The 16,565-nt window shown below is 38.6% G+C and overlaps 1 protein-coding gene across 1 annotated transcript in view; it reads right to left on the reverse strand.

The window, feature by feature from the left end:
- Window positions 1-16,565, reverse strand: part of CRACD (capping protein inhibiting regulator of actin dynamics) — a 343,775-nt gene that overhangs the window by 139,853 nt on the left and 187,357 nt on the right. The window lies entirely within an intron of this gene.

Consider the following 16,565-nt stretch of genomic DNA (forward strand, 5'->3'; position numbering starts at 1 on the left):
CAAAATCAAATTAATACAAAGCATAAGGGGTATCTGGAAAAGGGAAAAGTCCAGGGTTGGTGCAGTTACGCCCTCATCTGCTAACCAAAAGGTTGGCGATTTGAAATCACCCAGACACCTAAGAAAAAAGACTTAGAGATCTACTTCCGAAAGATCATAGCCATTGAAAACGCTATGAAGTGCAGTTCTATTCAAACACATGGGGTCACCATGAGTCGAAATCGACTCGATGGCAACTGATTTGGTTTCCTTGGGGAAAGGAAAAGATGAGAGATAAAAGAAGGGACACATAAACAAGAGAGCAGTAAGAAGAGAAGGGTTCAGGAAGGCAGAGGGATATGGAGGCAAGAAAAAAAAAAGTAAGATCAAGACAAGAAGACATAGAAGAGGAAAGTGGATATCAATCAGGATGTCTTTATTCACAAACTCACACTGTTGAAAGAAGATGACAAATAATGAACTATTTACCTAATTTCCTCAGTGAATAAGGGTGTGAAGAGCCTAAGGTGAAGACAGAGGGGCATGGCTGAGATCAACTTGTTAACTTTATTAACTGGTCAAAGACTAGATCTGATACCAACTGATTACACCTGACTTCCTGGCTACAGGGCAAGGGAGGCAGGTCACTTGCTCCCAGGAACAGCATACCAGAAATAAGTACTGGAAAAGCCGGGGTTAATCCAAAGATGGATACATGATAAAAACGGGACTAGAAACTGAAGAAAAAAGAGGTTCGAACCAGGATTAAGTAAGCAGAAGGTTTAGCCAACCCAATAGAAAGAACTCAGATGAATAAAAAACTGGAATACGGTAGGTTAAATTATCACGATTTGTGGACAATACGATGAAAAACCCAAGAGAATTAACAAACTACTAAAACAAAAGAGAATTCAGCTCATCCATTTCTAGTGGGAATGTAAAATGGTACAGCACTATGGAAAACAGTTTGGCTCAAAAAGTTGAACATAGAACTATCATACGACCAAGCAATCCCACTCCTAGGTATATACCCAGAAGTGAAGGCAGGAACGCATACAGACACTTGTACACCAATGTTCACTGCAGTAGTTCTCACAATAACCAAAAGATGGAAACAACCTAAATGTCCATCAGCAGATGAACAGACAAACAAAACATGGTATATACAGACAACGAAATATTCTCAGCCATAAAGAGAAATGAAGTCCTGATGCATGCCACAACATGAATAAACCTTGAAAACATGCTGAGTGAAATAAATCAGTCACAAAAGGGCAATCACTGTATGATCTCACGTATATGAAATAAGTAAATATATGTTGTTGTTGTTAGGTGCTGTGGAGTCAATTCCGACTCATAACGACCCTATAGGACAGAGCAGAACTGCCCCATAGGGTTTCCGAGGAACAGCTGGTGGATTTGAACTGCCGGACCTTTTGGTCAGCAGCCGAGCTTTTAACCACTATGCCACCAGTGCTCCAGTAAGCAAATATATAGAAACCAAAGATTATTAGTGGTTACCAGGAGTGGGAGGGAGGAGTAAAGGGGGAGTTTTTGCTGGGTGGCATTGAGTTTATATTAATGGTGGCTGAATAATTTGGAAAAGGATGGCAATAATGGTTGTACAACATTAAGAATGTAATCAATGTCACTGAAATATACATGTAGAAATTGTTGAATTGGTGTATGTTTTGTTGTGTATATTTTCACCACAATAAAAAAAAAAAGAATTTAGTAAGTCTTATCAAGTAGGAAACTGATGACTTTCATTACAAAAAAAAAACATGATAAGAAATCAATTGTAACAGCAAAAACAATAAAATACCCAGGAAAAAATAAGAAATGTGAGGGAGATATATGAAGAAAACTTCTAGACACTCCTAAAGCACACAGAAGTGACCAAACGGGAAGGCGTACTATGGTCTTGGATAGGAAAATTCAACATTGTGAAGATGTCATTCTCCCTAACTTAACCTAACAGTGAAATGCAATTCCAATAAAAATAATAGTGAGGAAAGCTCTGGTGAAAATAAGATTTAATAAGGGAGAACTAGCCCTACCAGATATTAAGACATTTTATTTATTTATTTTTGCCGTCAAGTCGATTCTGACTCATAGCAACCCTACAGGACAGAGCAGAACTGCCCCATAGAGTTTCCAAAGCTGTAATCTTTTTGGAAGCAGACTACTACATCTTTCTCCTGCAGAGCGGCTGGTGGGTTTGAACTATCAACCTTTGGGTTACCAGCCAAACGCTTAACCAATCATGCTCCTTAGATATTTTACAGACCCTTAATAATGAAAACAGTGTGAGACTGTTGCATGAGTAGACAGATCAACAGAACATAATACAAAACCCAGAAAATAGACCCAAATACATTTGGGAATTTAATATATGATAAAAATGGCATCCTAAATCAATGAAGAAAAATAGACCATTCAATAAATGTTGTTGGGACAGCTGGAGAGCCTACTAAAAGATAAAGATGGAACTAAACTCACACTACGCAACAGGATAAACTCTAAATGGAGTACAGATTAAAATGTTAAAAATTAAACCATGAAAGTATAGAAGGCAGAAAAAATGAGACAACCTGACATTGTCTGATGGAAGAACACACCACCGATGAAGTCATCCTACCAAAAAAAAAAAAATCCTAATCTATATCTGATGGAGCCTTGATACAACTACCAGTTTACAGAAAATACAGAGGATAGAGGAACATATAACCTAAACTGCAGGGATGTAATGCATAGGACAAACTCATGGTGTTATAAAAAAAGAAATGAAATGAAAAAAGATGGAGAGGGAACCTCCTCTGGATTAAAAAAGACTTAAAGTCATACTGGAGTCCCTGGGTGGCACAAATGGTTAAGCACTCAACTTCTAACAGAAAGGTTGGTGGTTCGAACCCACCCAGAGGTGCCTTGGAGGGGAAGGCCTGGTGATCTGCTTCCGAAAGGTCACAGCCACAGAGTTTTCAATGGCTGATTTTTCAAAAGTAGATCACCAGGCTTTTCTTCTGAGGTGCCTTTGGGTGGACTTGAACCTCCAACCTTTCAGTTAGTAGCCGAGGGACTCTATTATTTGTTCTAGTCAGTATTTAATAAATGAATAACCATGCTTTACTACCAACCCCACCCCTTTTGCCAGGATCCTAAATTCAAATTTCAGGATTCCAAAAAGAATATAAAAAACTAGGCTTGCAAAAAAAAGTACAGTCCACTGAAATGAATTTACTGGCCTGTCTTCATTCCAGATGGTCCATGAAATCAACGTCTTGTATAACAGCATACCAAGGGCTGCAGTGAGGTTTGTACCCTTCTTCCAACAGGCTTCAGCAGGCTGACTCCTTCAAATAAGGGCAAGTTAACGTCAACCATACACCAACTAAAATCCTAATGTCTCATTTCTTAGCAAGCAGAGCCAAGTTCAAATGGCTTGCTGATGGAGAACCAAGAGTTGGTCACAGGAGCAGAGACTAGAAATCACAAGTCCTCCTAATTAGATCCCTGTGCTAATCTCCTAGAAAGCAAAGGAAGTCTTCAATATTACTATTTCTTATTGCACGTTTATGGGTATTTGAACTTACGGGGAAAGTGAGTGTATTTAGTTGCAAAAATACACTTTATTGGTGATAAGGATACAGGATGCAGCTGCCAATCAAACTGTTCGGAGTTGAAGAGGCAAGGCAATTAGAGCCCCCAGATAAGGGACCTGCTGACCTGCCTACTGTACCTACAGCAGGTTTATCAGCACTTTTAATCTTCCTTTTCTTTTCTTTTAGTCAAAGATAATCTTGCAAATCTCCTTTCTCGTATTTCTTTCAACCAAATCTCCCCAATTCGTTTTTTCATTCTTCCTCCCTGCAATGTTATCATACCAGAAGCCTCAATGCACCTAATAACCACTTATGTTTGCAGTTTGTATAGACTGTCTTACTCAACGTCTTTTAATACTTTATCAAACCCATACATTTAAGCACTGACATAAATCATTACTACTTAACTGCCTCTTCTACATTAGTAGTAACCCTGGAATCATAGGAGTTTAAGCTAGTAAGTACCTGAGAGATCACCTAATGATCCAATGCCCACACTACAGAAACAGAAAGGCAAATTTCTTTTCATAACAAACTGTGGTCTAGCCCACCACAATCCTCAAATAAGGGAATTTCCCTATTTTAGGAGTATCTTCTTGTATTATATTCAAACTCCCTCTAGCAAAAGAGAATAGAAGGAGGATGAAGAGGAGAATTGGGGGTGGAGATGTCTCACACTATTCATCTTCAATTCTTCCAGTTAGAAAGTTCTGAGGTGGCCTACCATTATTGGTTCTTTCACATCCCACATTGAATAAGCTGTATTTAGGGCAGAGCAGGTCAAAGGCAGAGCAGGATCTGCCACAACAACTTGGACAAGCAGCAGGAAAGCTGTAGACTTAATTGCTCTGTGTTATTGCCCAAAATAAATGAATGGAACAATATCATTACAAGATAAATAATTCTTGTGAGGTTTATTTATTTTGTAATGATATGATTCTTCCTGCAATCATCCAAACGGCTTTTAGGGTATGAATATTTGCAACCACCATAAAAAGAAAACTCCTGCATATATATCTGAGGAGCAAAGTCTCTAATAAACTCCACTCAGTGCTGGCAGGAATCAGCTCCAGGTTAACAAAGGAGCTACCTCTGAATGTTAACAGTAGGTATAGAGCTTAGTTTACAGCAGAAAATAAATCGAAGAGTTTTTCCACTTCAGTATAATTTACATAATAACCCAAAAGCAAATTTTAAATGATGCTTCTCTCCAAATACTACATAGGCCACCTCTACTGAAGCATGTTTAAATTATGTAGCTTGAACCAGAGCACAAAAGTAGTCTCTCTCTCTCACACACACTCAAACACACACACACAAACACACAGAGTACATCCCTATATTTGGTCTTCAATAGTTGCTGGGACTATGATTCCAACCGATTCCTGTCAGTTTAGCAGATGAGACTGGAACAGCTGCATCTTCAATATACATCATTGTCTTTAAAAGATGCTCAGAGTGAATTACAATTAAATTACAGAGCTGTCAAAAAGGGTTATAATTATAGCATTTATTCACCACATTTACAAGGCTAGACAATACACAAAAAGAACCAAAAGCTAAAGAAAAAAAAAGAAAAACCCACCCTACATTACTTACCTCAGCTGGAAATTTGGCTGAGGGGGGAGGGGAAGACGAGTTAGTTGTAATGCAATGAGTCCACGTATTATAACCATGCTTTGTGCTTCCAGAGGGTCTTCCATTCCAGAAGTTGAAGGCACTTTAGGACATCATCTGGTAGAAAATCATCTCTCTTTTACAGCTGGAAGAAGGAGGCCCAGCGAAGTTGCCATGACTCACCCACACTTACAGTCAAGCAAGGGAGGAGCTGGGACCTGAACCAAGAGCCAGGGCAACTCCCGCCAGTGGGCTGAACAGGGAACGCAAAATCAGGACATCCAGATCTGGTCCCTTGTTTTGCTCTCATCTATATGAGCAAATTAATTTATCCAGCACTTTTTATCAGACAGCTATTTGGAAGGTTTGAAAATTGTCCTTCACTTCTGCTGCCAAAATGACACAAGGTAAAAGAGAGGAAGAAAATCCTCAGCTGCCATTTATGCTAGTCAGTTCTGCTTCTAATCAATAATGCATACAGAACCACCGGAAGAATGGTACAGTTCAGTCACCTTTAACCCAAGTGTCCAAAAGATATATCGAGGATAGTGATGCCTCTGCAGCAAGCAAACTCCCTGAATACACACACTAAAAAAATGCCGACTAGATCACCATACATAGTTTCAATCAAACAGTCAACGAATATCTATTGCGCCCTCACTATGTGTAAGACACTGCGCTAGAGACTACCAGGGACCCAGAGACGTGTAAGATTGAGACTTGTTTCTCAAGAGCTCACAGTCTAGTTGAATAGACAAGATACACATAAAGATAAAGCAAAATAAGGCAGTACATATACGATATGACAAACTACTTTCAGTCACATGCCAATCTGTTTCTCACCCTTCCTTCCCTGAATGTGATCACAGGTAATGGTGGCTTTCTCATCTCCTTCAGGTTTACCTGAGTGGTCTCTTAAAATTTTATTTCAGTTGGTCATTCAATTTAACCTTTCTTTCCACTGAACAGTGGTAGAAGTAACTATTTCCATTATATGCAACATCCTCCTCCTCCCAAAAAATGACTTAACCTGTTCCCCAATTTAAACCCTTGTTTGATGGCCGTGGAATGAATCATTGGGGAGAAAAGAAAACCTTCTCTAACAGTGCTAACCAGTGGATGTTCAGTCGATTTGGACTCACGGTGACCCCATGTGTGTCAGAGTAGAACTGTGCTCCACAGAGTTTTCAATGGCTGATTTTTCGGAAGCAGACTGCCAGGGCTTTCTTCCAAGGTGCCTCTGGGTGGACTCGAAACTCCAAAATTCCCGTTAGTAACCAACTGCGTTATCTGTACTACCCAGCGACTCCCTAACAGTGCCCCCTTAGATAAAATCTACATCTTTACAGGAGTTGTTCTCTGAATATAGACTAAGCATAGCAAAGACATGACACTATTCTATCCTGTGCCTGGGGCAGATAGCACTTATTGATCATGTAATTATTTTTCTGTTGAGTGCAAATATAGCCCTTACAATTCTTAACATAGCACCACAGATGGCCACTGGCAAATGGTCAAAGTTGACTTGTGACATGGAAAGCATTTGCAATTAAAATCAGATTTTTGGGTCTAATGTCTTAATAAGCTAATAACATTATGCACCATTTAGTACTCCAGGTTCAGATGGTGGTGAGCAGAATGTGGTCTCAAAAATAAGTGTGGCAAAGACTAACAACTGCCCCCAATATCAACTCTCCCTTCCTTAACAGTGTTAAACACCATGATTTATAGCTGAGTACCTGGCTAAGTTCTGGTTAATGGGATATAGGCAACTTTCAGGGTGTGCTTAAAGGGAGGCCATATGCCATTTCTCTATCTCATCCTCTAACCTGGTGCCCAGAACACAGATGTGGTGGCAAGCCATCTTGGACCATGTAGATGAAGAACACACACTTGAGGTGGTCAAGCAATAAGAGAGAAGGAACTTAGGTCCCAGATGTCCTAATGGAGAAGAGCCACTATGTTGTTACTGAACTGTCTACCTTTGAACTGTTACGAGAGAGAAATACATTCCTCTCTTATTTAGGCTACTGTTAATTTGGATGCCTGCTCCTCATGGACAACCATATATCTGTGTGAAAACACTGTAAAACCGAGGTGCTTGGCATGATTAAAAATGATTGACCCAAATCTGAATCAAAACTCCAGTTTTAAATTAAACTTCAGCTTGTCCTAAGTGCCCGTTTCTGCTTTCCTAAAAATATAACCTGTGATTTAGAGCCTAATGATATGCAACTTCTGGTAAAATTTTAACCACCCTCAGCAAACAACGACAGAAGCAAGAATGTGGTTCCTGAAGGAATGTTCATCAGGTAATGTTTATCAAGACGGTCTTGGGAGAATGCTTGCACAGCACGCCCCAGGAAGATGTATATGTAGATATTTCATAAAATCGCTTGCTGGCTTGGCTCCAGGAAGTCTGTGTTAGAAAATAGATCAGCTAACTTGTAAAATTTTAACCCGCAATTGTCTTGTAGCCATGCATAATCCCAAGCCCCCATGATTATGGTCACATACTCCCCCATTTTTCTGTATAAAAAGCTCACCTCTCCCTCAGAATGTTGGAATACTTTGTGACTGCACACTGTGTTGCCTAGCTATAGCTGTTTCTATTCCTCAATAAAACTCCTTTTCTTTCACTTCTAATAGAGTAGGAGATTTTCTGCTTCAACATATCCTAACTAATAAAGTAGACACACATAAATTCACACTAACCTAGAGATTCAAGTCTTTTAACTGGAACAAAAAAGGTAGAAGAGTAAAAGGGTGTTTCCAAATAAAAATCAAAGAAAATATTCTTCTAGTCTGCCTTAAATCACATATCCTATAAATTCTGGATTGATCTAGGCAAGCAAGTACATATGCACACACATTATACATCTTTGTAAATAAATCTGTTCATATAGAACATCTCTAAATCCATAGGTATAATACTAAGCCAATGGGATTACTAAAATCTGTCTCAAAACCACAGCCCCTGATTTCTTGCCATCTGAATAAAAAAGGATCTTCTTGTTGGAAACAAGTCTGAGGATCTAAACAAGTAAATAAAATATTTTTTTCTATAATGCATGCTAGGCTTTTAATTTCTACCCTCTCCCCAACACACACACACACACACACACACACACACACACACACACTCATAGAAATTAAACATTGACACAGGTTATAAAGGAGTTTAGAAAAATTCATGGAGGCTTGATAGTCTGTATTGGATTATTATGGCTCTTTTAAAATACATTCCAATAGTCGCTGTCCAACCTCAATCCATTCTTTGGCAATACTGCAGTCTGAATACCAGGTTTGATGATCACGTAGCAACTCAGCATGGCTTTTCTGCTACTCTACTGTAACTTCAAAGTCGGAACATATGTGGGGTTTTAAAAGAATAGCACGAACAGAATTCTATCTCCAAGACCTCTTTTTGAATGTGTGCACTATATATTTTTGGTGGCTGGGGGAAAGGAAGAGAATCTAATCATTGTTTTCATTTTTCATTTTCATTTTATCATTTTTAATGTCACACCCAGTTTAAAACCCTCTCAAGAATATGATTTCACTTGTTCTTCTCTTACCTCAAAACTCACCTTTCTCTGGCTTACTCTTAGGCAGAGCTAGCCAGGAATTATAAAAGAAAAAGCTTATAATGGCCCATTTTGCTCTTTTTATATTCCATTAACTCCTTCTTTTTGTTTAGATGTATACTATCTTAGGGCAAGATGTAAAACTCCACCAACTTAGAACACGAAGATGGAAGAAGAGTCTGACGGGTCTGTTTGCCTGGTAATAAAGAAAGCCAGGTGGATTGCCAGATCCCAGTGACAGACAATTTTTAATTACAAGAAAAGCAAATAATGAAATAAGTGAGCAAAAACAACCAATAATGAGGGCAAAGAGCTACAGCCTAGAGTAGAAACCAAAGAGGCCTGAGGTGCTTAAGGACCCCAAACAGAGGGAATTGGATTGTCATGTAGGAATTATTAAGAAAAAAGGATGTTTTAGCCCCAGCAATCTTGCCACTCTGTGCTTCTTAATAATATGAAAAGAGACTGCTGAGTTTTTCCCTAGGGAGGGCAACTGTGTAGGATTATGCAGGCTGTTCCTTGCATGAGGATGCCCAGTCAAAAATACCAAAAATACCCCAAACCATTCCAACTCATGGTGACCCCATGTGTGCTGGAGGAGAACTCTGGTCCACAGGGTTTTCAATGGCTGATTTTTCAGAAGTAAATGAAGAGGCATTTCTTCCGAGGTGCCTCTGGGTGGATCTGAACCTCCAACCTTTCAGTCAGCAGCGAGTGCTTAACCATTTGCGCCACCCAAGGACTCCAAGAACGCTAGCGGAGGAGGAATTCCAATCTTGCCTGACGTTCAACAAGTGCCAGACTTTGTGCCCAGGCATAGGGCTATGCCCACCTGAAGGAAGGGCAGTCTCTTCTAAATATTAACAGGCTTCAAGTCATGCACCCATGGGCTACATCTGCCCAGAAAGGACAGTTGTCCCTAATTCTCAAAGAGCAGTTTTGTCCCAAGGATGAGAAGGATGGTAGCCCCATATGGTGGTGAGTACTGGATGAACTCCATTGAAAAAAAAGGAAAGGAAGATAGAGGTACCCCCTTTTTGGGATACTGTGTACCTTCTCTCAGTAGTAGGATACTTCTAGTCAGGAAGTGAGGATAAGGTGAGCAATCAGGGTTAGCTTCACAGGCATGCAACCTGTGCAGTCCCAAAGGGCCCACACTTAGTTTAATGCTCTGCTATCACAGTCTTGGGGGCAATGGTCGTTCAGTGGTAAAATCCTCATCTTCCATGCAGGAGATCTAGGTTTGATTCTCAGCCAATGCACTTTAAGCACAGCCACCACCTGTCTGTCAGTGGAGACTTATATGTTGCTATGATGCTGAATAGGTTCTAGTGGAGCTTCCAGACTAAGATGGGCTAGGAAGAAAGGCCTGGCTACCTACTTCTGAAAATCACCCAATGGAAACCTTACGGATCACAATGGTTTGATCCCATTGTGCATGGGGTCGCCATGGAAGTCGGAGGCCGATTCCATGGCAGCTAACAACAACATCAACATCACAGTCTTAAAATTCTTAATAATTTTGAAGGGGCTCTGCATTTTCATTTTGCACTGGGCCTTGAAAACTATGTAGCCAGTGAAGGTGAGGATGGCAGAGTAAAGCTCTGAGGAGTTAGACACAAATGCTGTGACCTCGGGGAGCAGAGATTCAGTACACAATTCTGGACTGTGGCATGAAGGAAAGAAGGGGCCTTAAGAAGCCACTGCCCAGACCCGTCTGTAATCCATGGACTAATAATAGTAGAGCAGCCAGGGTCCATTATGAAAAGGAAGACTTCAGTCATGCTCCGGGGCTGAGAAGCTTAGCATGTTTAACTATGTAATCCAGTTTGGTCCTCTCACAATTATAAGTATATGGGAGGATTTGCATCCCAGAGAATAATTACTCTCCAGGTACCAAATAGCACAAGTGCTCCAGGTGGTCAGTGATGGTCCTTCTCATTCTTGGCCAGACTCTCCATCACTGGCCAACCACTAGCACGAGACAGCAGGAGAGGAGAAACAGAGAAATTTCTCTTTTGGCAAGTTTGATCACAGACACTTCTATTTCCTTTTTAATAATGTGAAATTTTAGGATCTGATTGGCATAGTTGTTTGCTCCCTTATCTCCCTCTTTTTAACTATCAGCACGTTTATCCTTCTCTTTTAGTTCTTATTACATTGTGCAATACTACCAGAACTAATTTTCTATAGGAAACACTGTACGTATGCCACAATTCAGCATTTAGACAGTGATTAGGCTGAAGCATATTTTCACAGTAAAAATAAAATCTTTCTGAAATTTCAAATCGATAAGATAAATGAGGTTTTAAGACTGTCTCTGGGTGATAGAATTATAGGCAATTTTTATTATCTTCTTCAATTGTTTTTATTTTCAAAATGTTTTATAATGACCATACATAAATTTTATGTAGAAAAAATCAGTCCAAAAGATATAACCTGAGTAAAAGCTATTTCCATATATTTTAGAAACATCTTTTTCCATATAAACTTCTGATATGCTGACTAGAAATAATTTTTACTTATTCATTAAAGTTGGCTCCTCTTGGATTTCTACTTGGCAATACTTTGGCAGCTTAGCTCACATTATTTAATTCTTTCATCTTTAAAAGCTTTTAAAATGTCACTTATTTTTCTCAACTTTTGGCTTTGAAAAACTCAGAAAAACGAAACAAAACAAAAAAGTAAAAATTACTCATAACTCCATCAGTTAAAAAAAATCATATAAAATTAAAAGTGGAATATACCCAACCCCAGTTTTCCTACACACAAACTTATCTAAAAATACATACTTTTTAAACAAAAGGGGGGTTATGATATTTCTACTTTCACATAAAAGTATAGCATGAACATCTGAACTTAATGACTTTTTAATAGTTATCTTCATCATGATCTATTTTCCTACTGATGGATAATAGGTTGTTTACAATTTCTTGTTATTACAAATATGGCTTCAATGAACTTCCTTGTATATGTATTTTTATACATAATGCTACTTCTTCTTCAAAATTCCTAGAGGTGGTATTCCTCAATTAAAAGGATAGAAATTTTACATCTTAATAAATATTACATTAGCCCCTCACAGTATATGACTGCACATTTTTCCATATCTTTTACTGCACTTAACATTATCGTTCTTTTTAATTTTTCCTAATCTGATTCCTGAAAAATGCTTTCATTCATATCCCCCTGAGCATCTTTTCATATATTCTTTGGCCATGTGAGAGACTTCCTCTGTAAATGTGTTCATATCCATTCTCCACTTTTTATTCACTATCTTTTCTTGTGGTTCACTCTCACATACTGCTCCATTCCCCATATTGATGCTAGTTGAGATCATGCCTTCATAACGTCCAGTGCCAAGTCTGTCCTTAGTTTGAGGAGACAGTATTATCTAAGGACATACCCGCTTTATTGATTAAATTAAGCTTTTATTGTTTTTACACTCACATATGCAGGAATAAGAGACATTTATCAACTACCAATAACCAAAATGCCCAAAGTTTTAACAGTGTTCTAGAAAGTTCAAATACAAAGAGAGATGGTTTAATGGAAAACATCACACCACTGCATACACAGCCATGAAATTTTCTTCGCTTGAATAATTTCATGTGTACACACAACGGTCAGAATCACAGCACACCTTGTCACGCTTCGAGCTGCCTTAAAGAGACAGAGCCATCTACTCTCATAAGAAATTTAAATAATAATTACACAGAACACGCTCATTATTCTATGTAGAAATATCTGGATGTTAGAAAAAAGAAAAACTAAAATCAAATATAAACACAAAAAAAATAATGACAAGAGTTTGGTTAGAATGGTGAGTTTGGGAGATGAGTACTTTTTTCCTTTTCTTTAAACTCTCTGAATTAGGGTATTTTAATTTCATTCTTTAAAAATAAATTTCAAATCTGGAATTAGATAGTGGTGATGGTTGCACAACTCTCTGAATATACTGGAAACACTGAATTGTACTTCAAAAAGGTGAATTTTATAGTATATGAATTATGTCTCAATAAACCTGTTATTTCAAAAAAAGTAAAATTTAAAGTGAAAATACTACACTGCATTCTTTGTTAATTTCTCATGAACTCTTATCTTAAAAATTCCACAGGTAGTAGAACATATAAAAAATATAGCATGACAGGTCTCTTTCTGACACCTTGCTGTTGGCAATGTTATAGGATGAACATACAGTTGAAAGTGACTTCTTAAAGTATCATGAAACAACTGTCAGCATATTAAAAAAATTTGGAGTGAATTTCTCCTAGGGCAACTTACAGACCCTGGGTAGTATGATCTATGCTCCCACTTTGCTCATTAGAATTAATAATGTTAGTACTGGCAGAGAGAGTATCGTTAGAGATATCTATTCCTTTTTTACCCATTCCTTCTCTTTCTATTCTGGCTTGGCTTCTGGGGTCCCAGCTGGTGATTACTGACAATTTCACTGTGCCACCACGGCTCCCTGTTGAAGTACTTCATATAAAAAAAAAAGTTCTAGGTTAATTAAAAAGCCACAAAGAATGAAATAAATTAATTCCATTTATCACCAGCATAATGTCATGGACGAGAGCTCTCTGGGGGCTGGTTATTCTACTAGAATTTTCTATTTCAATGCTAAGCCTCAAAGGAAGGGAAAATTCACAAGTATTCCATCTAGGATGTTAAAAAAGATGCCAGAGTAAGTATCAAGATAAAAGTGAAACTATCTTCCTATGATGAATTTGCTAAAAGTAGACTTCTGAACGTTTTAAAGTTTCTTCTACTCTCTGAAATGAATAAGGAAGACCGCAGAAGAATTGATGCCTTTGAATTATGGTGTTGGCAAAGAATATTGAATATACCATGGACTGCCAGAAGAATGAACAAATATGTCTTGAAAGAAGTACAACCAGAAGGCTCCTTAGAAGTAAGGATGGAGAGACTTTGTCTCACGTATTTTGGGTATGCTATCAGGAGTGACCAGTCCCTGGAGAAGGACATCATGCTTGGTAAAGAAGAGGGTCAGCAACAACGAGGGGAAGACCCTCAATGAGATGGACTGACACAGTGGCTGCAACAATGAGCTCAAACATAGTAAAGATTGTAAGGATGGCAGAGGACCAGGCAACGTTTCATTCTGTTGTGCATGGGGTCGCTGTGAGTTGGAACCAACTCAACAGCACCTAACAACAACAACTCTTTGAAAGAAAATACAAAAATAAGATCCACTTTATTCCCAAATATGAATGGGAACAACAGTATCACAAAATATTTCAGCGTTACAGCAGTCTGGTCTATGTGGAGAGCCACTACCCCCAACTTGGGATCCTAAAAGTCAGAAGTTTAAATTAACTTTCAGTGACATGAAATTTGTCCTCGGAAGTTCAGGGAAGAGAAAACTTTCCGGAAGACAACTTCAGAAGGTCTTAGAGAGAGACGCATAAATACATTAGCATTTGTTACACTGGAAACTAAGGACATAATGAAACGTCAGTTTCTCTCTCGCCAAGTCTGTTCCTCTTACCTAAATTAACTTACTGCTAAAAGCATTAAAAAGGCACTATTCAAATAAAAATATCTGTATAGCCAAAGATTTGCAAGTCAGAGCTAGTGGCCTGCTTTAAATAATTACTGTTGTTGTCAGGTGCCCTCGAGTCAATTCCTCCTCATAGAGTTCCCATGTGACAGAGTAGAACTGCCCCATAGGGTTTCCTAGGCTGTAATCTTTACAGCAGCAGATGGCCAGGTCTTCCTCCCACAGAGCTGCTGGGTGGGTTGAACTGCTGGACAGGTTGAACCACAAACTTTTCAGTTTGCAGCCAAGCACTTAACCACTGCGCCACCAGGGTTCTTTGCTTTAAATAATATCTGCCACAAATATCAGAATTTCTTCTACTTTCAGTTTGCTACCTCTGATGATATTGTTGTAGGCTATATTTCATTTCAACTGGTTCTTTGTTCAGACCATCTTCCCATGGCAGTGTAACTTGGGAGGGGTTATCTGTGACTGAGGCAACCCTCTTCAGGAATGGTCTTACCTGCTCAAAGCCAGGCTATGGGGGCTGACCTAACTCCCCAAATGCCAATCTGTTCTGGAAGAAGTAAGATGGAGCCCACCAAACCACACACACACAAAAAAAAAAACCCTCAAGGCCGATTAAAAAATAGGGGAATCTACTCAATGAATGAAAAACACAGACAACTTGCTACTGAACATTAAGAGATCTGTAACTGCCCAGATTTTACTAGATTTTAATCACCAATCACCAAAAACGTAGTACCCTAAGGTTAATACTTCGGTCTCTTTTTAAAATATATTATCTTTTTCTATGCCATGGATTTTCCCCTTCAACTTGAAATGCATGCATTTTTTTTCTTGTTTGTTTGTTTTAAAGTCAAAATGAAGAAGGGACAAATATCCTTTTTTCTGTTACATGGACACTAAAAGGACATGGTCATGGCTTAGAAAAACAATACTTCTAGAGGAACATAAAGCACTGCCTGGAGCTCAGTAGGTAATGAAAAACTCTCACAAATAGAGAATAAGGGCTCTTCTTTTGAAGGCTTACGCTTTTACTTCTTTGTGAATACTAAGTAGTTCAGTGTGTACTTTCTTTTTCATTTTCCTTCTATTTTTTCTCTTATTTCCATACTAAACCCTACCCTTAACCTCCACCCAAGGAAGTATCTTGCTGTGTAGTGGAAGAGTAGGTATGAGATCATTCCAGGTCTGTTTGTTCCCAGACTAAATGCTAGAGTCAACTTCTACCAAAGACCTAGGGCTCTTTCCTCTGTTCTTTTTGAGATTCGTGGTCAGTGGGCTACACATTTCTGATGTCTCAAAGAAATGATAGTTTAAAATATATGGCAGATAAAATGTGTGTGTGTGTTCCCTTTAATCCCTCTAGAAAATGAAATCTGGCTTATTTAGGGTTTAAACAAGAGATACTGGAGAAATCAACTCCTTTATGGCTCAAATACCAACAAATAACTGTAGAACTGTGCAGATAAATGACACAGCAAAGTAAATTTGTGATTTCTAATATGGAAAAGTAAGAAATAACATAGTCAAGGGAGTCATTTAATCAAGGAAAATAAAATACATTTTCTAAAAAACAATTACATAATAAGGAAAATAAGGAGGTCTAACAGACTTTGTAACCTCCCTAAGAATGTGATTAAAATGTCATTGTCCGAGTCACAGAAAATTGCAGCAGGGCCAGGCTTTCATAAACGCACTGTAAAGTCACATATTGGCAGGAAGGTGTCTGAAGGTGAGGTGGGGGTGGGGAGGGAGGAACAGGAATTTAGTGCTAGCATAATGCAGAATATCTTCCATAGCTCTAGTTTATCCTAATTATAGTTTTTACTATTCTAGGAAGAAAAGTATATAACATCCAAATAAGCTGATTTTCAAGTCTACTTTTTTTGTGTGTGTGTTTTAGGTGAAAGTTTACAGAGCAAATTGGTTTCTCATTCAAAAACTTATACCCAGATTGTTTTGTGGCATTGTTTGCAACTGTGTCAGCACTCTTCCCCCTTTCCCTTTCCACCCCGGATTTCCTGATTCCATTTGCCCAGTTTTCCTTCCCTTCTTGCCTTCTGGTCTTTGTTTTTGGGCAGGTGTTGCCCATTTGATCTTGCATACTTGATGGAACTAAGAAGCACATTCCTCATGTGTGTTATTGTTCCTTTTATAGCCCTGCCTAATCTTTGGCTGAAAGGTGAACTTCAGGAGTGAATTCAATTCTGAGTTAGACGGGCATCCAGGGGGTCTACTTTTTTTTTCAAG

The sequence above is a fragment of the Trichechus manatus genome, unplaced genomic scaffold (assembly GCF_000243295.1).
Source record: "Trichechus manatus latirostris isolate Lorelei unplaced genomic scaffold, TriManLat1.0 scaffold00101, whole genome shotgun sequence".
Taxonomy (NCBI): domain Eukaryota; kingdom Metazoa; phylum Chordata; class Mammalia; order Sirenia; family Trichechidae; genus Trichechus; species Trichechus manatus.